The following is a 10,617-nucleotide window of genomic DNA, read 5'->3' as shown; positions in this document are numbered from 1 at the left end:
TCCCACCTCCCAGGGACACACACACACAGTGATGAGGGGGGCTGCACAAGATGATGATGATGACTGTTGTTTCCCCCGGGGCACTCCCTTGGTGGCTGACTCCTGTCTGGTGTTATTTGGGGTGCCCTTGGTGTAGAGTGCAAATAGAAGACAGGAGACGGTGGTGGCAGTTAATCAGGAGAGCTTGCATGCACACTTTTACTTTTCAAGATGGAGATTGTACAATACAAATATGTCATCCAAATTCAGCTCAATCAGTGTAGCCCAATGCTAAATGCAGGAGTGCTATTATCTCTCTACTCACAGTCTCTCTTTCCGGACTCTTCTGGCTCCTTGAGCTGTTATTCCAATAAATCTCTTTAGGCCTGTCTTTCTCTGTAATCCGAAAATGGCTGAACTCAGGAGCACCTTCACTGTGCTTCCTGCTGCATCCACTCCTAGCTCACCACTGCCCTCACTCACTCTAACCACTCCCTAATTAACTCCTCCCAGCTTCTGTTACATTATAGAAAACCACTCCGCATAGGCTGAAACACAATGTCATAACATTTCTGGACCTGTAGATGGCAGCATAACACAACACATGAAGACAAACATAGTTTTCATAGTAGTGCTCCTGTGGGACACTACATACACCCCCTCTTTAAATAAAGCCGTCCTCGGCGTCCGACTCTCCAGGCGGCAGGTTAACCTAAAACAAAGGTTAATCACAATTGCAATAATAAACTAAGAGTCCATACAGTCTCTGAGGAATGTGAGGATATAATGCTGAACAGGGAAAATGTCCAAGAGTCCTTGTCATATGAACTGGGGAAAATGAAGGGCTTGTTACCCAATTGGGATGCAAACAATACACTGTCTCTGGTGAAGGATAATCCAAAAATGAAGTCTCAGATTCAACAGTTCAATCTTGATATCGAGCTGGCATCTTACCTCGGGTAGCTCTATCAGATCTCCTCAGGGGCTCCTCTATAGCAATTTCAGGGTCCCTGGATTCCTCTGGACCAGGCCGGAACTCGGATGACGAGGTCACTTGGTCCTCGCCGGGATCAAGAACAGTTCTTGGAATAAAAATAGACAGCCAAGGTTGGAACAGCCAATCAAGAGGGGACATACTAGTTGTTGGCGGTAGCGGTTCAGCTGCAGGAGATTTCTCAGTTGTCTGTGGTTCTGCTGGTACCTCTTCCTTTAGGCAGAGCTTGAGACGATTACGGTGGACGACTTGGGAATCTCGGCCTTCGCGCACAATCTCATAGACATCAGTCCCAGGGTGCGGGATGGACTTAATTGTGTATGGTTCTTTCTGCCACTTGCTGTCCAACTTACTTGAACGATGGTTGTTTTTCAGCCACACACGGTCTCCAATTTGGAAGGGTTCTGCTTCGGCCTTTTGATCAAAACCTGCTTGTTGCCTTTGACGAGCATCTTCCATCCTTCTTTCCACAATCTCGTTGGCTTCAGCCAGGCGACGCTGGTGATCACTCACCCACTCTGTGCTTGGCAGGGGGTTGATAGTATCTGGAACTTCGACATCCATGGCCAAGTCCGAAGGCAATTTGCCCTGACGGCCAAACAGGAGATAGTAAGGAGTGTACCCTGTGGAGCAGTGCACAGTGTTGTTATACAGGTACACCAATTCTGGCAGGAGAGTAGGCCAATCAGCCCTCTTCTTGGACGGAACAGTTCTTAACATCCCAATAAGAGTCTGGTTCATCTTTTCACATAAGCCATTACCTTGTGGATGATAAGCGGTAGTTCTCAGCTTCTGACAGCCATAGAGGGAACACAACTCGTGGAACAGTTGAGACTCAAATGCGGAACCACGATCAGTCAGGATCTTGTCCGGACAGCCATAGGGGAGTACGAAATTCTTCCAAAAGATGGCAGCGGTGGTCTTGGCAGTCAGGTCTTTCACTGGCATAGCTACCACGAACTTCGTATAGTGGTCAATTATAGTTATAGCATAACTATACCCAGTGCGACTTGGCTCAAACTTGACATGGTCAATGGCTACCAGTTCCAGCGGTCTATGACTGATGATGGGGTGAAGTGGGGCTCTCTGGTCATGACGCTCTCCTCGGCTCTGAGCACAGTTGGGACATTCTCGGCACCACTTCTCTATGTCGTCTCTCATGCCAATCCAGTAAAATCGTCGGCGTATGGTATCTTCCGTTTTATGAACCCCAAAGTGTCCCGATCTGTCATGGTAGGCTTCCAAGATGGATTTGGAATCTCGCCGGGGTACCACAATTTGATGTAGACGCTCACCCGTTACTGGATCCAGGGCAGTCCTCTGTAGTAGACCTCTGGACACGAAAAGTCGATTCCTCAGTCTCCATAGACAAATTAATTCCTGATCAGCTTGACCTCTACGTATTCGGTCCGGAGTCCTCTTCTGAAGAAGGGAAGTCTGCAATTCCTGTAGGTTTCTACTCTCCCGTTGGAATCTAGCCCACTGTCTGGAATCTTGGGAGCAGTCAGGAACATTTGGTTGCGGATGTTCGTTTCGCTTCCTCTGAGCGATCACCGAATTCTGGGTTGCAAACTGGGCATAGAATGTAGGCATCTCTACCTCTTCCCATTCATCATTACATCGGACCGGTTCCTCACCCACAGGCAAACGGGATAAGGCATCGGCATTCACGTTGGACGCACCAGTCCGGTACTTGATCACAAACTGATAATTCGCCAGTCTGGATGCCCATCGCTGTTCAAGAGCTCCCAGTCGCGCTGTATCCAAGTGGGCCAGCGGATTATTATCCGTGAAGACGATGAAGGGTGTTGCAGCCAGGTAATCTTTAAATTTTTCGGTCACTGCCCACACAAGGGCCAGGAATTCCAGCTTAAAGGAACTATAATTCTGGTCGTTCCGTTCAGCGCCTCGAAGACCTCTGCTGGCATAAGCGATGACTCTCTCTTTCTGGTCCTGTACCTGCGACAGGACGGCCCCCAATCCCTTCTGGCTGGCATCAGTATACAGCCTAAAGGGTTGGTTGTAGTCAGGATATCCCAGGATAGGTGGTTCGGTTAACAGCTGCTTCAGCTTCTGGAAAGCGGCTTCATGGGCTTCAGCCCACTCAATCGGGATCCTTCTCTTCATAGCTTCCTTGGAGTGACCTCTCAACAATCCCTGGAGGGGTTCTGCAATCTGGGCAAAGTGTGGGATGAACCGTCTATAATACCCTGCAAATCCCAAGAAACTTCTCACCTCCTTGACTGTGGTAGGGGCTGGCCAGCTCTTTACTGCTGCTACTTTGCCTGGATCAGGAACCACTCCTTCTGCACTCACGACATGGCCTAAGTAATGGACTTCCGGCTTCAGGAGATGACACTTGGAGGGTTTCACTTTCAGGCCATATTTGATGAGGGTTTTGAGGACTTCTGCCAGGTGCTGTAGGTGTTCCTCATAAGTCTTTGAGTAGATGATTACGTCGTCCAGGTACAAGAGGACGGTCTCGAAGTTTTGGTGACCCAGGCAGCGTTCCATCAGCCTCTGGAAGGTTCCTGGGGCATTGCACAGCCCAAAGGGCATACAATTAAACTCGAACAACCCCATGGGAGTAGTGAAAGCAGTCTTTTCCCTATCTTCGGGAGCCATAGGTACCTGCCAATACCCGCTGGTCAAATCCAGAGTTGAGAAGTAGGCAGCAGACCCCAAAGCAGTCAGGGATTCTTCAATGCGTGGCAGGGGATACGCATCCTTGTGAGTGATATTATTGATTTTGCGGTAGTCCACGCAGAATCTAATGTTGCCATCCTTCTTTTTCACCAGGACTAGGGGTGCAGCCCATGGACTGTAGCTCTCCCGAATCACATCTGCGTCCTTCATTTCCCGAATCATTTTCTTCACTGGCTGGTACATGGCTGGTGGAAGGGGACGGTACCTTTCTTTGATGGGTGGATGGACGCCTGTAGGGATGGTGTGCTCAATGATAGTAGCCTTCCCAAAATCCATAGGATGTTTACTGAAGGCTTGTTGATTGTCTTTGGCCACCATCAGGGCTCCTTCGATCTCCTCTTCGGTAGTATTAGCATCGCCAACATGGATCTCGGTCCACCAGGGTTTTGTTGTCATCTCAGGGGTAACTTGATTCTGGGTAGCTTGCTGGAACACTGTAGTCTCAGGGCTCCAGACATCTTGGAAGAAGACCTGTGAGAGCTTAGCAACTGGACGGTATTTACTCAGTACCACAGCCGTATCACCAATGTTCAGGAGGCGAATAGGTACCCTCCCATTAGAAACAGTCACTAGACTTCTGGCTGCTAGCACGGTCGGATGATCTTCCAGAAGAAGAGGTTCCACAAGGGCCTGGTAATCTTGACCTTGCAAACCTGGACGAGCTCGACACCACAGAATGGTTTCCGTCTCTGGTTCCAGAGTCACTGGTTGTGAGTCCATGATGCGGGCACGGCAGATCTCACCCTTTTCATTCGTGAACCTCTGTTGGGCATTCAAGAGACGGATAGCATGCTGAATTTCATTTTGATTGGAGACAGGGACTGTAGAAAGTGCTCGGCGTAGGGCATCTAGCATCTCTTCATAGCAATTCCTAAGAACATTCATGCCCAGCACCACTGGTGGAAAGTCATCATCCCAGACGTTCACTACAATTACGCCTTGCTGGGGCAGTTCAGTTTCTCCCATCTGGATTGTGGGTCCCCAGTAGCCCCGATGGGGTATCGATTGTCCATTACTGGCTACAATGTTAAGCCACGTGTCTGGGGGTTGTATCAGCTGGTCGAGGTCCCAGTACTTCTCAAACCAACTTCTCTGCAGAGTGGTGACTTGAGAGCCAGTGTCCAGTAAGGCCGACAGTGGGATCCCATTTAGGTGGATCGTAATCACTGGACACTGCCCAATGTACCGGGGAATCCATTCTGGTGTTGTGGGACCTATTGGTCTTCCTCCCGAGGGGCGGTCCTCTGCCTCGGGGGATTGTCGTTTAACTGACGACATTCTCTTTCAATATGGCCAGCTCTTTGACACCTACGACAAATGGGTCTTCCGGTGGTATCAAATCTGTCAGAAGAGCGTCTACCCCAATTCCGGTAACTTCCCCCTTCTGATCGGTTACTGAACCTGTTACTGGAGTAGCGGCGGCTTTCATTCTGGCGTTGCTCCATATCTTCCATTTTCTGGCACATTTTACTGAGGCTCTTGGTGAGGACAGCAATTTGGTCCCTCAGTTCACCAACTGGATCTTGAGCTTGCATGTGAGCACACTGAGCTAGTGCAACTTGACTTCCCGCTGCTGTAGGATGATCTACTTGCGACTCCGTAGGAGTCTCTATGGAATAGGGGAAAACTTTGGCTTGAACCGCTGCGGCTTCAGTCCCCAGGATTCTAATTGCGAGCTCTTTAAAGTCCAAGAAGATACAGCTTGGGTTCTGGGAGGCCAACATTCTGAGCTGACTTTTAAGAGCTTCAGATGCAGCTCCTTCAACAAACTGCTCCCTTAAGGCCTTGTCAGCCTCTGCAGCCTCTAAGCGTTCTACTTGCATAATTGCCCGCTGGGCCTCCTGCAGGGATAAAGCAAAGTCTCTCAATGACTCACCGGGCTGCTGCTTCTTTCCAAAGAACCTCATCTTGAGCTCTGCCACAGTCCTTACTTCAAATGTGGCACGCAATCGGTCCAGTATCTGTTCCACTGTTTTTTTCTCTGTTCTGGGCCAGGATTTCACTTCTCTTAATGCTGCGCCCTCTAGTTGTCCTATCAATATCTCAACCCTCTGGTCTGTTGAGACAGGATACAAACGGAACATGGACAGCATCTTCTCTTTGAATTCCCTCAGGGAATGAACTTCGCCTTTGTAGCGAGGAAGCCATGGTGCTCCAAAGTAATAGGGCATAGTGAGTGGCATCACTTGTGCTGTTGGAGGTGACCCACTGGGGCTTGGAGAGCCGTTATCTCCGTCATCAGACATTTTCTGCAATAAGTCCTACAGTAACCCCTAGCAACGGGTGTTCAATTTCAGGCTATGCACTAAGCCTCTTTTCCGGATATCTTTTCCGGTGTCTCTACACTGTTAACTGCCACTTTTTACTTTAAATCTCATTTACTGGCCTATTCAGGCACTCACCAGCTTTCTCTTAGCTGCTCCGCTGTTTTCGCGGGTTCTGTTGCGCAGTTCCTTGCCACTTCCAATATGGCGGCGACTTGGCGGGAAACTTTTATTCCGGCTGTAGCGAAATGTCTGTAACTCTGCTCCGGCTGTGGCGCATCAGCGCTGACTTAGTTCATAAGGCACAGAGGCCATAGAGATCCTGTTCGTGACGCCAAAATTATATGTGGTGGCCCGTGGGTGGCGGGGGATGCAGGAACCCAAACTGGTGGATACTGGGCTCTCTGTCTTGTGTCACGGTGGTATTTTGCCTTGCAGGCCTTCCCACCTCCCAGGGACACACACACACAGTGATGAGGGGGGCTGCACAAGATGATGATGATGACTGTTGTTTCCCCCGGGGCACTCCCTTGGTGGCTGACTCCTGTCTGGTGTTATTTGGGGTGCCCTTGGTGTAGAGTGCAAATAGAAGACAGGAGACGGTGGTGGCAGTTAATCAGGAGAGCTTGCATGCACACTTTTACTTTTCAAGATGGAGATTGTACAATACAAATATGTCATCCAAATTCAGCTCAATCAGTGTAGCCCAATGCTAAATGCAGGAGTGCTATTATCTCTCTACTCACAGTCTCTCTTTCCGGACTCTTCTGGCTCCTTGAGCTGTTATTCCAATAAATCTCTTTAGGCCTGTCTTTCTCTGTAATCCGAAAATGGCTGAACTCAGGAGCACCTTCACTGTGCTTCCTGCTGCATCCACTCCTAGCTCACCACTGCCCTCACTCACTCTAACCACTCCCTAATTAACTCCTCCCAGCTTCTGTTACATTATAGAAAACCACTCCGCATAGGCTGAAACACAATGTCATAACATTTCTGGACCTGTAGATGGCAGCATAACACAACACATGAAGACAAACATAGTTTTCATAGTAGTGCTCCTGTGGGACACTACACTTAGATGCAGGTACAGTTAAAACCGAGACATCGGTGAGTGACTCGCAAACCCCCCCCATTGGTCTTCACAAGAACCCCCAAGGGGGTCGTGACCCACAGTTTGGGAAACACTGCTTTAGTGCATTTTAACCTCTTAAAATAAAAACACCTTCCTGAAAATTACAAAATACAACTTAATAAAATGTTTTCTGCTGTTAAAGTTAATTGATCAGCAGATGAGTCTGTTAGGATGTGAATTTGCTTCTTTTTTTTTTATATTAGATCAATGTTTTATGTAATTCTAAAAAAAATTGCAATTGATTTTTATTAAAACATTTTTGTAGTTTTTACGATACAGTTTCTATGTATCCTCTACACAAAAAAGCTGTATCGTTTGCTATCAGCCGAATCCATTAGTGAAGTGAACTGACGGTTCGGCTGAGAGCGCGTCCTGTGTGTGTCTAACACAGGACCACCATAATATCGATTATGTCTAATTTAATAAACTTAGATGTGATTGAAATTATTGTAATCCTGTGTTTTAGACAAACAGGACCTTCTCTCAGCTGAGCCATCAGTTCACTTTATTGACGGATTCGGCTGATAGCAAACGATACAGTTTCTATGTATGGAGGATACATAGAAGGTTTAATGTACAAACTAAATACATTTTTTTTTAAATAAAATCAAAGCTTTTAAAGGTTTACATATCTTTTAAGCCATCACACTCAAACTGTTGTAGTTGTCTGATAATAAGAAGTTGTACTTATTCCACTGAATCACTTACAGACTTAGGCCATGTTCACACTGCATATTTTCAGGCTTATTTAGGAGCGTAAAAAGTATTAGGCTGGGTTCACACGACCTATTTTCAGGCGTAAACATGGCGTATTATGCCTCGTTTTACATCTGAAAATACGGCTCAAATATGTCGGCAAACATCTGACCATTCATTTGAATGGGTTTGCCGACGTACTGTGCCGACGACATGTAATTTACACGTCGTCTTTTGACAGCTGTCAAACGACGGGGCGTAAAATGACTGCCTCGTCAAAGAAGTGCAGGACACTTCTTTGAAACTTAATTTGAGCCGTTCTTCATTGAATTTAATGAAGAACAGCTCAAATGTTCGGCCGTCAAAGACGCCTCGCATAATACGAGGAGGAGCTTTTACGTTTGAAACGACGCAGCTGTTTTCTCCTGAAAACAGTCTGTAATTTCAGACGTAAAAGCCAGCTAGCGTGTGCACATACCCTTACGCTCTGGAAAACACTTGAAATATACACCTGCAAAAGGCTTCCCATTGATTTCAAAGGAAAAAATGCTGTGTAGCTCATACGAGGCGCATTTTTACGCTGCTGAATTTAAAAAAGCCTTGTACAAATATGCATCGTAAAAAAGAAGTCACATGCTCTTGAAGCTTTTTACAAGCTGATTTTTCAAATTTTCCATTAACATTTAAAAAAAAACTTTGAAAATATGCCTCAAAATACACTTCAAAAACGCATTAAGGGTATGTGCACACACACTAATTACGTCCGTAATTGACGGACGTATTTTGGCCGCAAGTACCGGACCGAACACAGTGCAGGGAGCCGGGCTCCTAGCATCATACTTATGTACGATGCTAGGAGTCACTGCCTCGCTGCAGGACAACTGTCCCGTACTGAAAACATGATTACAGTACGGGACAGTTGTCCTGCAGCGAGGCAGGGACTCCTAGCATCGTACATAAGTATGATGCTAGGAGCCCGGCTCCCTGCACTGTGTTCGGTCTGGTACTTGCGGCCGAAATACGTCCGTCAATTACGGACGTAATTAGTGAGTGTGCACATACCCTAAGAATCAGCTCCAAAAACGTCTGGATTTTAGGAGCCGTTTTCCTCTAAAATTCGCCTCATATTTTTCAGCCTGAACATATGCCAAATGAACATGGCCTTAATGCTGACAACAATGGCTCCACATAGCAGAGAATTGTCTGGAGACTTGAGAAAGAAAATAATTTCATTGCACAGAAGAGGATAAGGGTCCATGAAGATAAGTAAATCGTTGTAATTAAGTTGGAACACAGTAGAAAAATTAATACAGAATTTAAATATGATGATCTTATGACAAGCTCCCTGCAATGCTCAGGCCGTCAGATTTCACCTCGTGATGAGCAAGTTTTGTTGTGAAATGTGCAGCAGAATCGCTAGCAAGTGCCTCAGAACCGGCAAAAGCTGTTGTAAGCCAAAATGGAAAGACTGTTTCATTGCACACAGTAAGGGTATGTTCACACGCCTTATTTACAGACGTAATTCAGGCGTTTTACGCCTCGAATTATGTCCGAAAATGCGCCTCGATAGTGTTGGCAAACATCTGCCCATTGAAAGCAATGGGCTGACGTTTGTCTGTTCACACGAGGCGTATATTTACGCGTCGCTGTCAAAAGACGGCGCGTAAATAGACGCCCGCGCCAAAGAAGTGTCATGTCACTTCTTCAGACGTAAATGGAGCCGTTTTCCATGTACTCAATGGAAAACCAGCTCCAGTTACGTCCGTAATGGACGCGGCGTTCAAGCGCCTGCACATGCCGTTACGGCTAAAATGACGGGGCTGTTTTCTCCTGGAAACAGCCCCGTAATTTTGGCCGTTACGGACGCTGCTGTGTGAACATACCCTAAGGCCAGATTCACACGAGCGTGGGAAACTCGGACATGAAGAACTTGACTTTTTCACATCCGAGGTGCCCCCGTGCGGGTCCCGTTTTCACGGATCCTCATAGACTTGAGCCTATGGAGGGATCCGTGAAAACGGAAGATAATAGGACAGGTTGTATTTTTCAACCGACATTTCACATGGTTCGTGTGAACGGCCCCATTAAAATACATGCGTCCGTGTGACGGCCGTTGTTTTAACGGCCATCATATGGACATATTTAACGCTCGTGTGAATAAGGCCTAAGACGCAACCTGCATAGAAGTAGAATGCATGGTTCATCGTCCACACAGGAAGCTACTAAGAAATGCATGGTCCCCACAGTGAAGTACTGCGGTGGAACAATTCTTATATGGGGATGTGGCATCATGAATTCCCAGATGTAATTCAAAATCTTGAAAAAGAAGATGATACACTCTACAGACTTTGGGTCGTCAAGCACCATTGCTGCAATCTTAGGCCCCATGCACACGACCGTGTTTTTGCGGCCGCAATTCCCCCGAAAATCCACGGGAGAATTGCGGCCCCATTCTTTTCTATGGGGCCGTGCACACGACTGTAGTTTTTGCGGTCCGTGCACGGCCCGGGAGCCAGGACCGCAGAAAGAACGGGCATGTCTTATTACGGCCCGGTTCTGCGGTCCGGGCTCATTGAAAACAATGGCCGCGGCCATGTGCATGTCCCACGATTTGCGGGCGGCCTGCGGCTGACAGTCCGCTGACAGTCCGCAGCCGGCCGACCCAAAAATCACGGCCGTGCACACGGCTACGGTCGTGTGCATGAGGCCTTAAAGGGGGATTCCCAACTCAGACATTTATCTTTGCGCCTAGATTTCTATCCTGGATCCGCCACTAATTGCATTTAATCAAGGGTGTACTCATTTTTGAAACCATCGATTAGAGAAAAATTGCCTTTGTTATTTTA

This window comes from Rhinoderma darwinii, chromosome 1, assembly GCF_050947455.1.
Source record: "Rhinoderma darwinii isolate aRhiDar2 chromosome 1, aRhiDar2.hap1, whole genome shotgun sequence".
Classification (NCBI taxonomy): Eukaryota; Metazoa; Chordata; class Amphibia; order Anura; family Rhinodermatidae; genus Rhinoderma; species Rhinoderma darwinii.
The sequence above is the reverse complement of the archived record's forward strand: the minus strand, read 5'-3'. Positions refer to the sequence as shown.